We start from the raw sequence: 13,932 nt of genomic DNA on the forward strand, positions 1-13,932 counted from the left end.
TAATTCAAATGGTAGTGAGCCAGAGAACAAAGGGGAATAAACATGATTAGCAAATAAAGTCATGTCTTCGAGATCCAGAAGTGTTGGGCTAACTCAAGAATGGTTAAAAGCAAGCAAAAAAAAGCATATTTAGACTTTTCCAGGAAAGGTACATAATCATCAAGTCCTTTTACCTTTGCCCATTAAGGTAAATAGAGAACAAGAAAGTAAGAGAGACAACTCAACAATGAAGATGGAGTCAAGACTGAAAAAAACCTGATGCTGTCCCCAGGAGTGGACAAACTCCTTGTTTCTAGTTACAGGTGATAACAGAACTGGTGCAAAGGCAGAATGGCTGGTGGAAACAGAGAGATGGGAATAAAAACTTTGAGGAGGAACTAAGGTGCAGAGTTTAAGGCACTTAAACAGGGAAGTGGTTAGCAGGTATCTCCATCCTAGAAGACTCAAAGATTTAGCACAAAAAACCACAAGTCAAGCTGCAAGGGTTTTAAATAACTGGTCATTAATTTAAATTGTTACCATATGACTGAAGAGTAACAAATAGAGCATTTGTGTTAAAAGCAAGGTAAGGAAGCCATGAAGGCACTATGGACCCATTAATTTAAACTCAGTAAATATGGGCTATAGTTTAAATGAAAGAATCTTTAAGGATATAGATATAAATGAGAAAAATGGAGATAAAATGTATTATGGATTTACCAGGTCAAGCTGATGAATATCCTCTGCAAAAATTATTTTCTACCTTACAGAAATGCTGATATGAGCCTGAGCCTGAACTCCATGCAATAATAAGAAATAAATTATTAAGGACAGCACGGAGGTACAGATCAGCTGACAAGCAAGGACACAAGCGGTGTTCCCCAGGTGTCTCTTTACGATCTGAATGAAGGGATTTAGTGCACCCTCAGTAAGTTTGCTGATGACACCAAATTGTGAGGAAGTGCTGATCTGCTTTTGATTAGGAAGGTTCTACAGAGGGATCTAGACATCTGAGGTTGATGGGCTGAAGTCAACTGTATAAGGCTCAACAAGGCAAAATGCCAGGTCCTGCACTTGGGTCACAACAACCCCGTGTAACCTTACAGGCTTGGGGAAGAGTGGCTGGAAAGCTGCCTAGAGGAAAAGAACCTGGGTGCATTCATTGACAACAGGTTGAATATGAGAAGGCCAACACCATCCTGCTTTGTATCAGGAATAGTGTATCAGGAGGACTAGGGAAGTAAGTCATTGTCTCCTGTACTTGGCGCTACTGAGACTGCACCTCAAGTTCTGTGTTCAGTTTGGGGCCTCTCACAAGAAGGAGATTGAGTTGCTGAACCAACTAAAAATGAGCAACGAAGCTGGTGAAGGTTTCAGAGCACAAGTCTTATGAGGAGCAGCTGAGGGAACTGTGGTTGTTTAGTACGGAGAAAAGGAGGCTGAGGTGAGAACTCATCACTCTGTACAACTATTTAAAAGGAGGTTGTAATGAGGTGGGGGTTGGTCTTTTCTACCAATTAACAAGCAATATAAAAGGAAATGGCCTCGAGTTGTGCCAGAGGAGATTTAGATTGGATATTAGGAAAAACATCTTTGCTGAAAGGGTTGTCAGGCACTGGAACAAGCTGCTCAGGGACATGGTTAAGTCATCATCCCTGGAAGTGTTTAAAATATATGGTGCTTAGGGAAATGGTTCAGTGGTGCACTCGACAATGCTAGGCTAACAGTTGGGCTTGATGATCTTAGAGGTCTTTTCCAACCAAAACAATTCTATGATTCTATGACAATGAATGGTGACACTGGAATTATTAGGCTCATGAAGCTCCTTGAAGTTAATTTTTGGTGCTGGTCTGGTGCAATATTTTCAAAATTGAAATTGGTAGAAGAAGTAAACTTAATGAAACCTGTTGATGTTTAGGATGCAACTAAGTTACATACAGGTCTGAAATGTTGATGGTGGTAAAGGCAGGAGAGAGGAAGCACAGTATTGTACAACAAAGTATTTAGAGACCGGTTTGTGATATAAACTGGGGGCTCCTGAGGGCTTCTGAGAAAAGAATGTTGCTCCATTAGTCATTAACTAGATTTAGGTTATTTTTTAATGTCTTATGGACACAAAACCAGATTTGGTGCTCAAAATATCAGGTAAACTGTGTCTTGCGTTCTGTGTATGAGGCCTTGGAGAATCATTTTAGTAGATACTGTGGACAAATAGGAAAAACATCTTTGCTGAAAGGGTTGTCAGGCACTGGAACAAGCTGCTCAGGGACATGGTTAAGTCATCATCCCTGGAAGTGTTTAAAATATATGGTGCTTAGGGAAATGGTTCAGTGGTGCACTCGACAATGCTAGGCTAACAGTTGGGCTTGATGATCTTAGAGGTCTTTTCCAACCAAAACAATTCTATGATTCTATGACAATGAATGGTGACACTGGAATTATTAGGCTCATGAAGCTCCTTGAAGTTAATTTTTGGTGCTGGTCTGGTGCAATATTTTCAAAATTGAAATTGGTAGAAGAAGTAAACTTAATGAAACCTGTTGATGTTTAGGATGCAACTAAGTTACATACAGGTCTGAAATGTTGATGGTGGTAAAGGCAGGAGAGAGGAAGCACAGTATTGTACAACAAAGTATTTAGAGACCGGTTTGTGATATAAACTGGGGGCTCCTGAGGGCTTCTGAGAAAAGAATGTTGCTCCATTAGTCATTAACTAGATTTAGGTTATTTTTTAATGCCTTATGGACACAAAACCAGATTTGGTGCTCAAAATATCAGGTAAACTGTGTCTTGCGTTCTGTGTATGAGGCCTTGGAGAATCATTTTAGTAGATACTGTGGACAAAACCCTAAATCACTTAAGGATAAACTTCTGAAAGTTTATAACAGGTTTTATTAGAAGTAATTAACCACGGTGGACTGAATTTTATGACCCTGAAAGTAATTTCTCTCTCTCACATGCTGTATACTGACACTCTTGAGTAATCTAGATGTGTTGCTTTTTCTCCACTTCCACTGACTTTACTCATGTATATGCACAGGAATATCTCCTTTCCTTTCAGCCAAGCACCTAAGACTGTTAACTTTTGATTCAGGACTAAGTTTAATTAATGTCAAATGCTTTTTAACAGTTCTTAAACTGAGGTATCAATGAAAGCTCCTCCTGTACCTGTATATGTACACACTAAATATACAAAAACACCATGAAAAAAAAAGACAGATTATACTACTAGAATAAACTACCAGTTTGTGAAAATAATTTTATATTCTTCAATGGTTATGATGTTAGGCATATTTTGTCAAAAAAGGTCAATTTAAACTATTTTTAAAACAATGAGAAATAGCAGCAACTGTGAGTCATATCACAAAATATTCATTGAAAATATAAAGTAAATATTCAAAACTTTCATGGTGCAGTAAAGACAATTCAGTTGTTATGCTGAATTTTTATTTTCACAAGATAGGAACACTGTGTTCAAGGCCACATTCATGTTTCGGTGTAATTAGTTCTTTTTTTCAGAAGAAAATAATAATTTCAAATAAGGTCTGTGAATAACACAATGCTGTTAATGTGTTCTCAGAACCTGAAGAATGTATTGGTAACAAGGAAATGCTCTGGGGAAAATTTACTTCACTTGTAATTCATTTAATTCCTGCCATAATTGGACAAAGGAGTTGAGTTGCTGCCAGAGAAAATGAGAAGTTGAGCACTCAATCACCACCCCTGCAATTCCAAAATTGTAATTGCATCATTTAATTGTGAGACTTTGGGGGGAAAGTTGTGAAGATGGAACATGTCACAAGTATTGTTTTGCTAACAGAGTCCTTTTTCTTACTCCAGACATCTCAATCACTGCCAAACAGCCTGGCCCAGCTTTGAGGATCTCGCCTCTGGTAGGGACAGCTCTTGCATCAGTCACCAGGGAAATGCAGGCAAATTATGCAGATGAAGAACATGATGATGTGGATCTTCAGGGAAAAAGCAGAACAATAACATTCTTCAGTTATGTTTGAGTATTTAAATTGAGCTGAATATTTCACGCACACAAATTGCACAGCATTGTCCTACTGTCTCATTTGTAAGCACTTGATTGAGATGTTGGGAACTGGATTGACAGGGCAGCTAGTTAATTTTGTAGACACCCAGTATTATGAACAAAATTTGTGCCTAACCCTGCAGGTGCATGAAATTTCCTCTGCATCAGCTGTAATCTGGGAAAGGTGTTGGTGCATTGTAATAGCTATTGAAGTCTTCACAGCACTGAGAAATTTAACAGGTGACTAAGACCTATGTCCAGCCAAGGTTCACAAAATATTCACCTACTTGGAGGTCCCAAGTCAACAGATGTGCGCAGACATGAAGTAATTAAGAGTGTATTGGCCTAGAACAAGAAAATTAAAATTAACATGACTCTTACTGCTTTCAGTTCAGGATGATCACTTGGAGGTGAGAAAGCTGGCTTTCTGCCGCTGTGCTAATTTAAATTCTAATCACTAAGTCAGTATTTTCCAAACTGGTGGGGAATACCTGGAGGGTAAAGGCAGGAAGGGGAAAGGTGAAAATGAGGAAAACACATTTTTTCCATTTGTGATGATGAGAGAGGCTGCAATGGGCTAGTGTAGAAGATGTTGACTGGTTGACAACCAGTTGAGCATGAGCCAGCAGTGTGCTCAGGTGGCCTGGAAGGCCAGTGGCATCCTGGCCTGTATCAGGAATATTGTGGCCAGCAGGAGTAGGGCTGTAATTCTCCCTCTGTACACAGCACTGGTGAGGCCTCACCTTGGGTACTCTGTGCAGTTCTGTGTTCCTCACTTCAAGAAGGATATTGAGGTGCTGGAGCAGGTCCAGAGGAGAGCAACAAGGCTGGTGAAGGGACTAGAGAGAAAGTCTTACAGGGATTGGCTGAGACAGCTGGGGTTGGTTAGCCTGGAGAAGAGTAGACTCAGGCAGGACCTTATCGCTTTCTTCAACTATCTGAAGGGAGGTTGTAGTCAGGTGGGTGTCGTCTCTTCTCCCAGACAACTGGAGACAAGTCAAGAGGGCATGGCCTAAAGCTGTGCCAGGAGAGACTTCGGTTGGATGTTAGGAAGTACTTCCTCATGGAGAGAGTGATTAGTCCATTGGAATGGACTTCCCAGGGAAGTGGTGGAGGCACCGTCCCTGAATGTGTTCAAGGAATGGCTGGATGTGGCACTTAGTGCCATGGTCTAGCTGATGTGGTGGTGTTAGGTCATAGACTGGACTCAATGATCTTAAAGGTCTTTTCCAGCCTTGGTGATTCTGTGATTTGGTGATTCCGTGTAGGCTTCAGCAGTGAGAGGTCAGCATTTTAACAGAGGAAGGTACTCTACAGAAGTCAACACTGAATCTCTGCCTTTCCAGCAAGTCCTTAGCCTGTGTACTGGGTGAAGTGGAATACCTCTGAAAAGCATGAGTGAGAAATTTCCATGCTGGGATGCTGCTTGGCTCAGTTTGCATCATTCTGTTCTGGCTCTTCTGGTCAGTAATTCCACTGCGGAACTACTATCACATCTCATGTTCTTGACAAACTTGATAGGTTCCTGGCATTTGAAAGAAAGAGCTTAGTGTTGTGAAATTCTGAGAACATTAGGATATTAACAAGAAATGCAGGTTAAATTACCTTCTCTTTCAGAGATATCTACCACACTGACAATAGGTATCCCTGTTGAAGGAATTTTTGAGACCCAGTTGTTGAGCTGTCCTTATGCTGAGGTGGTTAATTTGAATGGTCTGCATTTCACAGTGCAGAAGATCATCTGAAATTTAGGTCTTGAAATCTCTAAGATACTCCTATGAATTTATTCCCTTAGGGTATTTTAGGAATGGCACTCAGCACACTGAGAATGTTAACAGATGCAAATTTAAGTGCCACTGAGTACATTTTTCAGTCAAATGAGTGTTCTTCAGAATATATTTCAGCCAAAGTTGGAGAAGTTCCACAGCAAACTGAGATTAAATTCAGTGAGCTGCAGCATGACAGACACAGAAGTGTCCTAGAATTTTGCTAGCACATGACAGACGTGTTAAACCATCCACAGTCTAGTCTGTGTTTGAAGTAACTCAACAAAGAACCATTTCTATTAGTGCTATGCAGAAAAACACATTCAAGGTTCAAAGGTCATTAATATCTGTGATAATTATTACATCAGATATTCAGAGGCACTTGCATCATCCATCAGTACTTAATGCTGAAATGGTGAACTGGAAAACTACTTTACCTTCTCATTAAAAATGAGCAATGGAATCGGGCACATTGTTTTACAAGAGAAGTTATCAACAGGATTATGTATTTTTCAAATACACAACTCTTACCTAAAAATTTACTATTATCGTTACAGTAAAACTTTATTGCCCTTGCTGCTTTCCCGTTATTGTCTTAAAACACTGATTTTCAAATAAATACAATGACAATCCTGCTTGAGAATGTTCCTTGGTCTTATAAAATAAGAAGCATGGAAAAAATAGTTTTAAAGTGAATAGCAAGACAATAAACTGGTCTGTGAAGTAGCAGCTTCTAAATTTCTCGTGAAATGTTTCTTCTCTTTGTCTGAGAGCTCAGATTTCAAAGCATTTGGCAATACACTCAACAGCTAGAACTATTTTTTAATCTGGACATAATGCATAGTTTTTTTTCCATTTTTTCCCCTGAAAGATGATGTACAGTTGGTATGAAATCTCACAGCAAATTCATTTGTGTAAAGTGCTTATCCTGAAGCTCAGGTGTGTTAAGTCCTTATACTCTGGTCAGTCTTTGTTTGGCTTCTCTTATTTTTTTATGTGGAATCTTCAAACTAATACTATAGCTGAAATATTTGGGTGTCAGTTCTAATTTTTACTTGAAGTTGTCATTTGGCATTAGGAGTGTCTATTACAGGTGATAAGGAGGTGGTGCATGAGGCAAACTGGTAGAGAACAGTTATTTGCTTTTTTAATTGCTGGCATAGAACCTTTTTTAGGTATTACATGTATTATAAATAGAAGGCCATGTATTCCATGTGCTTTGTACATGTAATTTGATGAACATGGTATTCCTACTAGAAGTTGATTAACTGAAGGTTGTATGATTTCTCTCAGGGCAATAAATGAATGGTATGTGCTCATTTGAACCTGCTGAACTGTCATTCTGCCATGTATGAATACTCCCTTTTTAGCTGGAAGAGGGAATAGTATGAACTATCACATGGACCTATGATTTCTTTCACTGCAGCTTTGTTGTTTACAGCAAAAATAATTGCTTCCCATTTAGATACTGACAGGTAAAAAAGGACAATGTTTTGAGGTTTTTTGAGTTTGAATGGACTGTAATAAATTATATCCTTGTTAGTCTTATTTAATCTAGGTTACTTTTTTTTGGTAATTGACTTGCTTCTAATGGTTTGTTGCCATGCTTTGAAATGCTATGCAAAGTATATTCAGCCCTGTAGTAAACAGAGTGAATAAAACTTAAAAAATATACTTCATATTTAGAATGTATGGCCTGTCTATTGTTCCTCAGAAAGCTGTAAAAACTTTATTTTTTTAGTGTTTATTTTGTATATAAATACAGAAGAATAACACAAATAGCATATGAAACACACAGCTTATGAAACTTGCTAAAATGATCAATGTCTTTTATCCCACAGTATTGTTTTTTTCCTGTTCTCTTGGGTAAACATTGCAAAAGTAATTTTATCAGCATGAATTCTTATCTGTCACTTATTCTGTTAGCCTGTGTTTTACTTAAGAAATGCGACTGTGGCCTGCATTACAAGTGTTTCCCCTCAACCTCATTTCAAATGGATTTTGGTACTGGAGATGGCTGATGCATGGTTCTTTAGGTAGTACAGGTGTGCTCTTATTGTGAGTTCTGATAAAGTTCTAGTGAGTACAGAAAAGGTAAAGCATACAATAGAAATTACCAAGACCTCAGTGAGGTCAAACATACCTTTTTTTTTTTTAATTATTTTTTTGCAGTTGGTCATTCTAGCAGTCTTTGTGGGGGTCAATTACATAAATAACCTATAGAATAACGAATAACCTGGATGTTCATCTCGATGTCCAAACCTCAGCACTTTGCTTTCCCAATGCAGTTCTATGAGGATATCAAAAGAGTTAAATACAGAAAAGAGTGGAAGGTGACTATTGCTGCAATATTTGAAATCTAGCAAAAAGAGGAGAAAGAAGTAAGGCTTCTTCTAGGAACTTTTTAATGCATGTTTGCTTGAGGTTTGTCTCCTCCTACCCACCTTTTGTGATGGTTGTTACTCCTCCCGACCTGATTTATTGAATGGAGCCAGCTGGACACAGGCTGTTGGCTCTGTAGTCAATCTGCAGGTTGAGATGGTAGAGGCACTTAAAAGTACCTGTAACTTCTGAGTCAACTAGTGGAGAGCTAAAAGGAAGACAGGAACAGAAAAAGAGTGCCTAATGCCTTACTAGGCAGACTTTGCCCAGGTAAATTTGGTGATGCTGGACACAGCTGTGTCCTCCTAGGAGAACGGTATGACTATGGCAGACACTCATGTTCTGGCAGTACCTCCACTGAGCAGGTAAGGCTTTTTGGTTTCCAAAATCTATTCCCAAGCCTTGCTTATAAGCAGTGATACACAAATGAAGTATTCCAGCCATAACATGCATGTAGTAATTAGTGCCCTGCTCCTGTTTGGCTGGCTGACAATTCTGGGGCATTTGTCTCATGGCAGAATAGTTGAAGTTATTGTGGGTTTGCTGTAAACCCTAAGAAAGAAGCTGTGCCTGTAAACCAGTGAGAATATCTTGCTGGTTTAACATTGTGCAGAAAAGTTCCCTGACTGTTCTCAGCAGTAACAGAAGATCTTTGTTGTGAAATCACAAGAAACCTCTTTCTGGCACCTTAGAATCTTGTGCTGCGACTGCTTTATATGCCAAATATGTCTCTCATGTGAACATAATATAAATCATCTGTGTTTTATTAGAAAAGCACTACCAAGCTCTGACAAAGGGTACACTCAGTAGGTTGAGTTGTTTGTTCCTGTCTTAAAAGAGGAATGTTGAAATCCGTTGTGTGAGCAGAAATTCCTGGCAAAACGAACTTCTGGGAATGCTGGAGACATAACTGTTTCTCTCGGCTAATAAACACTGCAGGCTCTTATTAAACTAGTCCAGCCAGCATCAGGGAAACTGACCCAAAATTTGCACAAATTACCCAAATGTAATAATAGATGTACCCCATGCAGAAGGAGTAGTAACACACTCTCCGAGGTGCACACACCTGTAGGGAGGTGGGTTATACACAGTGCTCATGGGAGCCAGGAGAAAGGATGCTCTTGGATTCAGTGGTTTTGGAGTGACTCCCCTACAGTTCTTTACTGTGATGAAAATATTGGACTCCCACAACACTGGCATTACTTTGGATAAAGTCTCTAAAGTAACACCTAATCCTGAGCTATTTGGAAGTTGTCTCATGGAAATAGGTACTTAACACCTAGGGAGTGCAAGAGGTTGGTCTTTGCCCTAAGTTATTCTGGACTAATTTATAATGGTGTTCCTGAGCTCAGTGTCTGTAGCTTTTTTCTATTACTATTACATTTCATTTTTTTAATATATATATTTATTTATTTTTTACCCTCCCATTAACCTGAACAGTTTTTACAGAACCTAGTTCTATTAAAATTACTGGCAGATGAGCACAGCTGTCTAAGGGACTGAAGTCAATGGAAGAGGTAGAAGATACAGTGTCACTGTAGTCTTTAATCACAGTTAAGCAAAAATCTGGTTTTATTTCACCAGCACAGATCTAGGCTAATTCCACTGAATCAAGGCCAACTGCACTGAATCCCTGCATTGCCATGGATTTTGAGAAAGCCTTTGATTTGAAAAGTAGTAGAGACACTGAGAAGGTGCAGAGATTAGAAAGTGGAATTATGTTTTGGGTGTTTTGTGTTTTTTTGTTTTTTGTTTTTTTTTTCCTGGTAAGACTACAGTGAATTCCAATGGCATTTTTCATAGCAACAGTGAATTTTGAGGGGTAGATACTGTATAAATCCCAACATACTCTTCTAAAAATCACTTGTGAGAAACAGGAATACTTGTCTTTCACTGAGGAATGTGACTTTCTAGCTTTAAAGAAAGAGCAATTACACTACAAAACACAGGAAAAGCAAAGGGCTTTTGGTTTATTCCAGTGTACAACCAGTGCAGTCAATTCTAGTTGGAGTACAGAACTAACCTTCACAAGGCTATCTTAATGGGTTGTTATTATTACTTTTTGTTTTTTTTAAACTGTCATTGTCCAGAGAACAGTTATTCTTTAAACAAACAAACAGCACAAAAAAATACTTAAAAACTTGTTTTAATTTTGCATAAAAAATTATGTTTAAATAATTTGGGGATAACTTTCTGTGAAGAAAGTTAGAAGGTTCTTCTTAGTTTAAAGCACAAGGTTCTGTGATGGGAAACTTGTCCTCAATGTCTTGTTCTGAAACAAACAAAGCAGTGCTTTTGGATACAGTTTTGTACCTGCTTCCATGTCATGTCATAATTTTGCAGCTAACTTCCTGAGTGTTGATCAGAAACCTCATTCTGGATGGGATCAATACCTCTTTTGCAAATGCGTTCTTGTACTTGATGTAGATTTGCCAAGAGAAAAAAGTTTACTTTAAGAAATGGCATTTTCTAATGGGAAATTGTTTTCAAGATATTTCAAGGAAGGTTTCTATCTGAGTTAACAAACTATAACTGACAAATGCAGGTATATAGCTGTTATGTCTAAATCATATGTTAGTATAAAGTCACAACTACTTCATCAACATGTGAAAGTTAGAAATCTAAAATTGCCTTTGGAAACAGTGGAGTGCTGTTTGGGAAAGCAAAATGAAAAAAAAAAGAAAAGAAAAAAAGAAAGAAAAAAACACTTTTGCTTCTGAAAGTATTAATAAAACCCTTTTAGATATGCTGGACTAAATCACTGCCTGTGGCCTTATACTCCATGAAGCAGAGTTTACATCAGAACCACAAGAAATATAGAGATGTCAAATTCCAGAGGAAAAGGATGTTTTTGTGGATTGTTTAAATTTTCACAGCCTGTCACTCAAATGATGCTATTGGCAAGCTTGGCTGCTTCTCCAGTGCTAAAGGCAGAGTGCCAAGTGGCAGCTAATGTTGGGAAAGAGCAAGAAGAAATTTAAAAAGACCACGAGAGAAGGTAACTAGAGAGACTTGTGGCTGAAATTCTTCCATTGCACACTTTATTTTCCATACCACTTAAAACTCAGATAGTTCTTAGTGGATGGAAGAAACATCTTTATAAAAAGGTGTAACTTCATAGGGGAAAGCATACATGCAACGTGTCCCCTAATTTGCACTTGGTTTGCAGTTTGGCATAGAACTTCTACAGGAGAAGTGTATAGTTTACTGTCACATGTTTAAATCTTGTTTCTAAAAATGAAACGCATAAGTTTGCATTTTGTGAAAACATTTTTAGGGGAAAAAAGTCCTGTCTGAAGCTGAAGAAATCCATGGACAGTATCCACTTTCAGTCTTCAGCTCTTTTAAGGCCTTTTTCTACAAATTTTTCAACAACGTTTAGGTGCTAACCAATTCCTTGAAGATACTATGTGCTACCTATTTTAAAATCACCTATTGTCAGGTCATTTCTTGAATGAAATTTTGATGTTATGATGAATGCTTGAAGAAGCTGGGTATGTTTAGTTTAAGGAAGAGGAGGCTGAGGGGAGACCTTATCAATCTCTACAACTACCTGAAAAGTCATTGTAGAGAGGTTGGTGCTGGTCTCTTTTCACAAGTAATTAGCAACAGAACAAGAGGGAATGGCATCAAGCTGCAACAGGGGAGGTTTAGACTGGACATTAGGAAAAATTTCGTCACAGAGAGAGATGTTAGACACTGGAATAGGCTGCTCGGGGGGGGACGTTGAGTCACTATCCCTGGATGTGCTTAGGAGTCGTTTTGACGTGGTGTTGGTGGATATGGTTTAGGGGAGAACTTTGTAGAGTAGGGATGATGGTTGGACTCAGTGATCCCAAGGGTCTTTTCCGACCTGAATAGTTCTATCATTCTATGTTTTAAAAAATAATAATAAACAATACATGCAAGGAAATTTCAACCTACAGGTTCATCAAAATGTATTCAGAAAAAACAGTACTTCTTCTTTTATGTATTTTGCACCAACCTGCTTATCCTCTGAATAAGCAACTTCTGAAATTGCAAAAGGTACTAAAAATGCTTGTGCAAATATTTCTGTGTCATGGTTTGAAATTGATCTTGGCAAGTGGCTATTCACAGTTGTAATAAAACACCTTATCTTTCTGAATATCCTTGCTACTAAAATGTTCTTAGTTGAGTCTAATCATATGACTTCAAAAAGCACAGAGAAGCACTATGGGCACTGTCAAAGTACTATGTGGTATTTGTGTGCATATATATATATATATATATGTCACAGACTGTTTAAAAAGTCTACTCTTATTTTTTCCTGACATTGGCACAGCTGGACATTTGTCATGACCACGGGAAAGTGTGTAGACATTCTGTCAAAAGAGCTAACTTGGACTTGATACTACTACCGCTACCATGTTCTGAAATGACATATTCTGTGACAGTTTTGTCACTTCCTTCCAGGACCATTCATCACTTAATTAGTAAAAAACTGTCAGGTCAAGCAGAGACAGCAAGGTATACTCCATGTCTGCATACTCAGGGGGAGTGTCACTAGGGATTTGGTTGATTCTTTCCCCTTTGTAGTGGTATCTTGATACCTTCCTTTTTATTCTTTTACAGGACATGTTACCAGCGTTACCACACCAAAAACCAAGAAGCAGGCTAAGAAGATTGCCAGAAACCCTTGTGAGTATCTCACAATTTCAAAATAGCATGATTCCCAGATTTGAAGAAATCTCAAACTGTATCTAAAATAATTTTTAGAAACAAGATTTAAACATGTGACAGTAAACTATACACTTCTCCTGTAGAAGTTCTATGCCAAACTGCAAACCAAGTGCAAATTAGGGGACATGTGGGAGAGATTTTTTCATGTCAACTCAGCTGCTGTGACTGGTGTCACCTGGTATCACTCTTTGTCCTTGCCAGCCACTATTGGGTATCCTTGAATGGAAGCAAGTGTGAAGTTAGAGTGACTAGAGATTCTTTAGTAAATGGTTTAAATTCGCAGGCTGAAAAAGAAGCTTATGCTGGGATTTTGACCAAAAGTTTCACTTCTGAAATTCTCTTCTATTCAAATACCTACTACTGAAAGCTTTTGGTGCTCAACTGCTCAGGTCCTTAAAGATCTGCTTTGACCTGTGCCTATGGACACCTCTGTCAGAGTACTTCGCTCACATAAAAGCACTGTCACAATCCATACACTTAGGTCCATCATTATCTGTCTTTTCTGCTTGCCCAGCTTGACTCCGCAGACATTCTCAAAGCACATTAACTATCATGTATCATTACAATAATCAGGTATCATTGATTCAATTGGCAGCACTGCTCCCTCTGTCAGAAGCTCAACATGACACTGAGGGCACTGTAAAATTGGAGAGTTGTCTGTTTTTTTAACAAACACCTGCATCCCACTCATGCATGGGAGCTCAAATGTCTGAAGGAATATTTTTCAGACATGGTAGAGGGTGATGTCCTTCCTAAATTTCACTTTGAATAATTACCTTCTGCTAATATAAAATGTCTTATGATTTCATTCAGATAAGAAGTTTGCCACTTTTTCCCTTTTGCTACATGTTTCTACAGAGCTGTTTGATAAAAAATTTGTAAGTACTTTCTCTTAATATCTCTGCAAAGCTTTTACTTCAATTTGTAAGGCCACTTTATTAATGTCAATTATAATTACACTAAATTATAGAAAAATCATCATTATATTTATGCCAAAGATAGTTGGCTAAAAATAAACATCTGAGAGCCTCTGATTTTTTTTTTTAATTTTTTTTTTTTTTTTTTTTT

Source organism: Chaetura pelagica, unplaced genomic scaffold, assembly GCF_000747805.2.
Source record: "Chaetura pelagica isolate M959 unplaced genomic scaffold, ChaPel_1.0 scaffold147, whole genome shotgun sequence".
In the NCBI taxonomy this organism is placed as follows: domain Eukaryota; kingdom Metazoa; phylum Chordata; class Aves; order Apodiformes; family Apodidae; genus Chaetura; species Chaetura pelagica.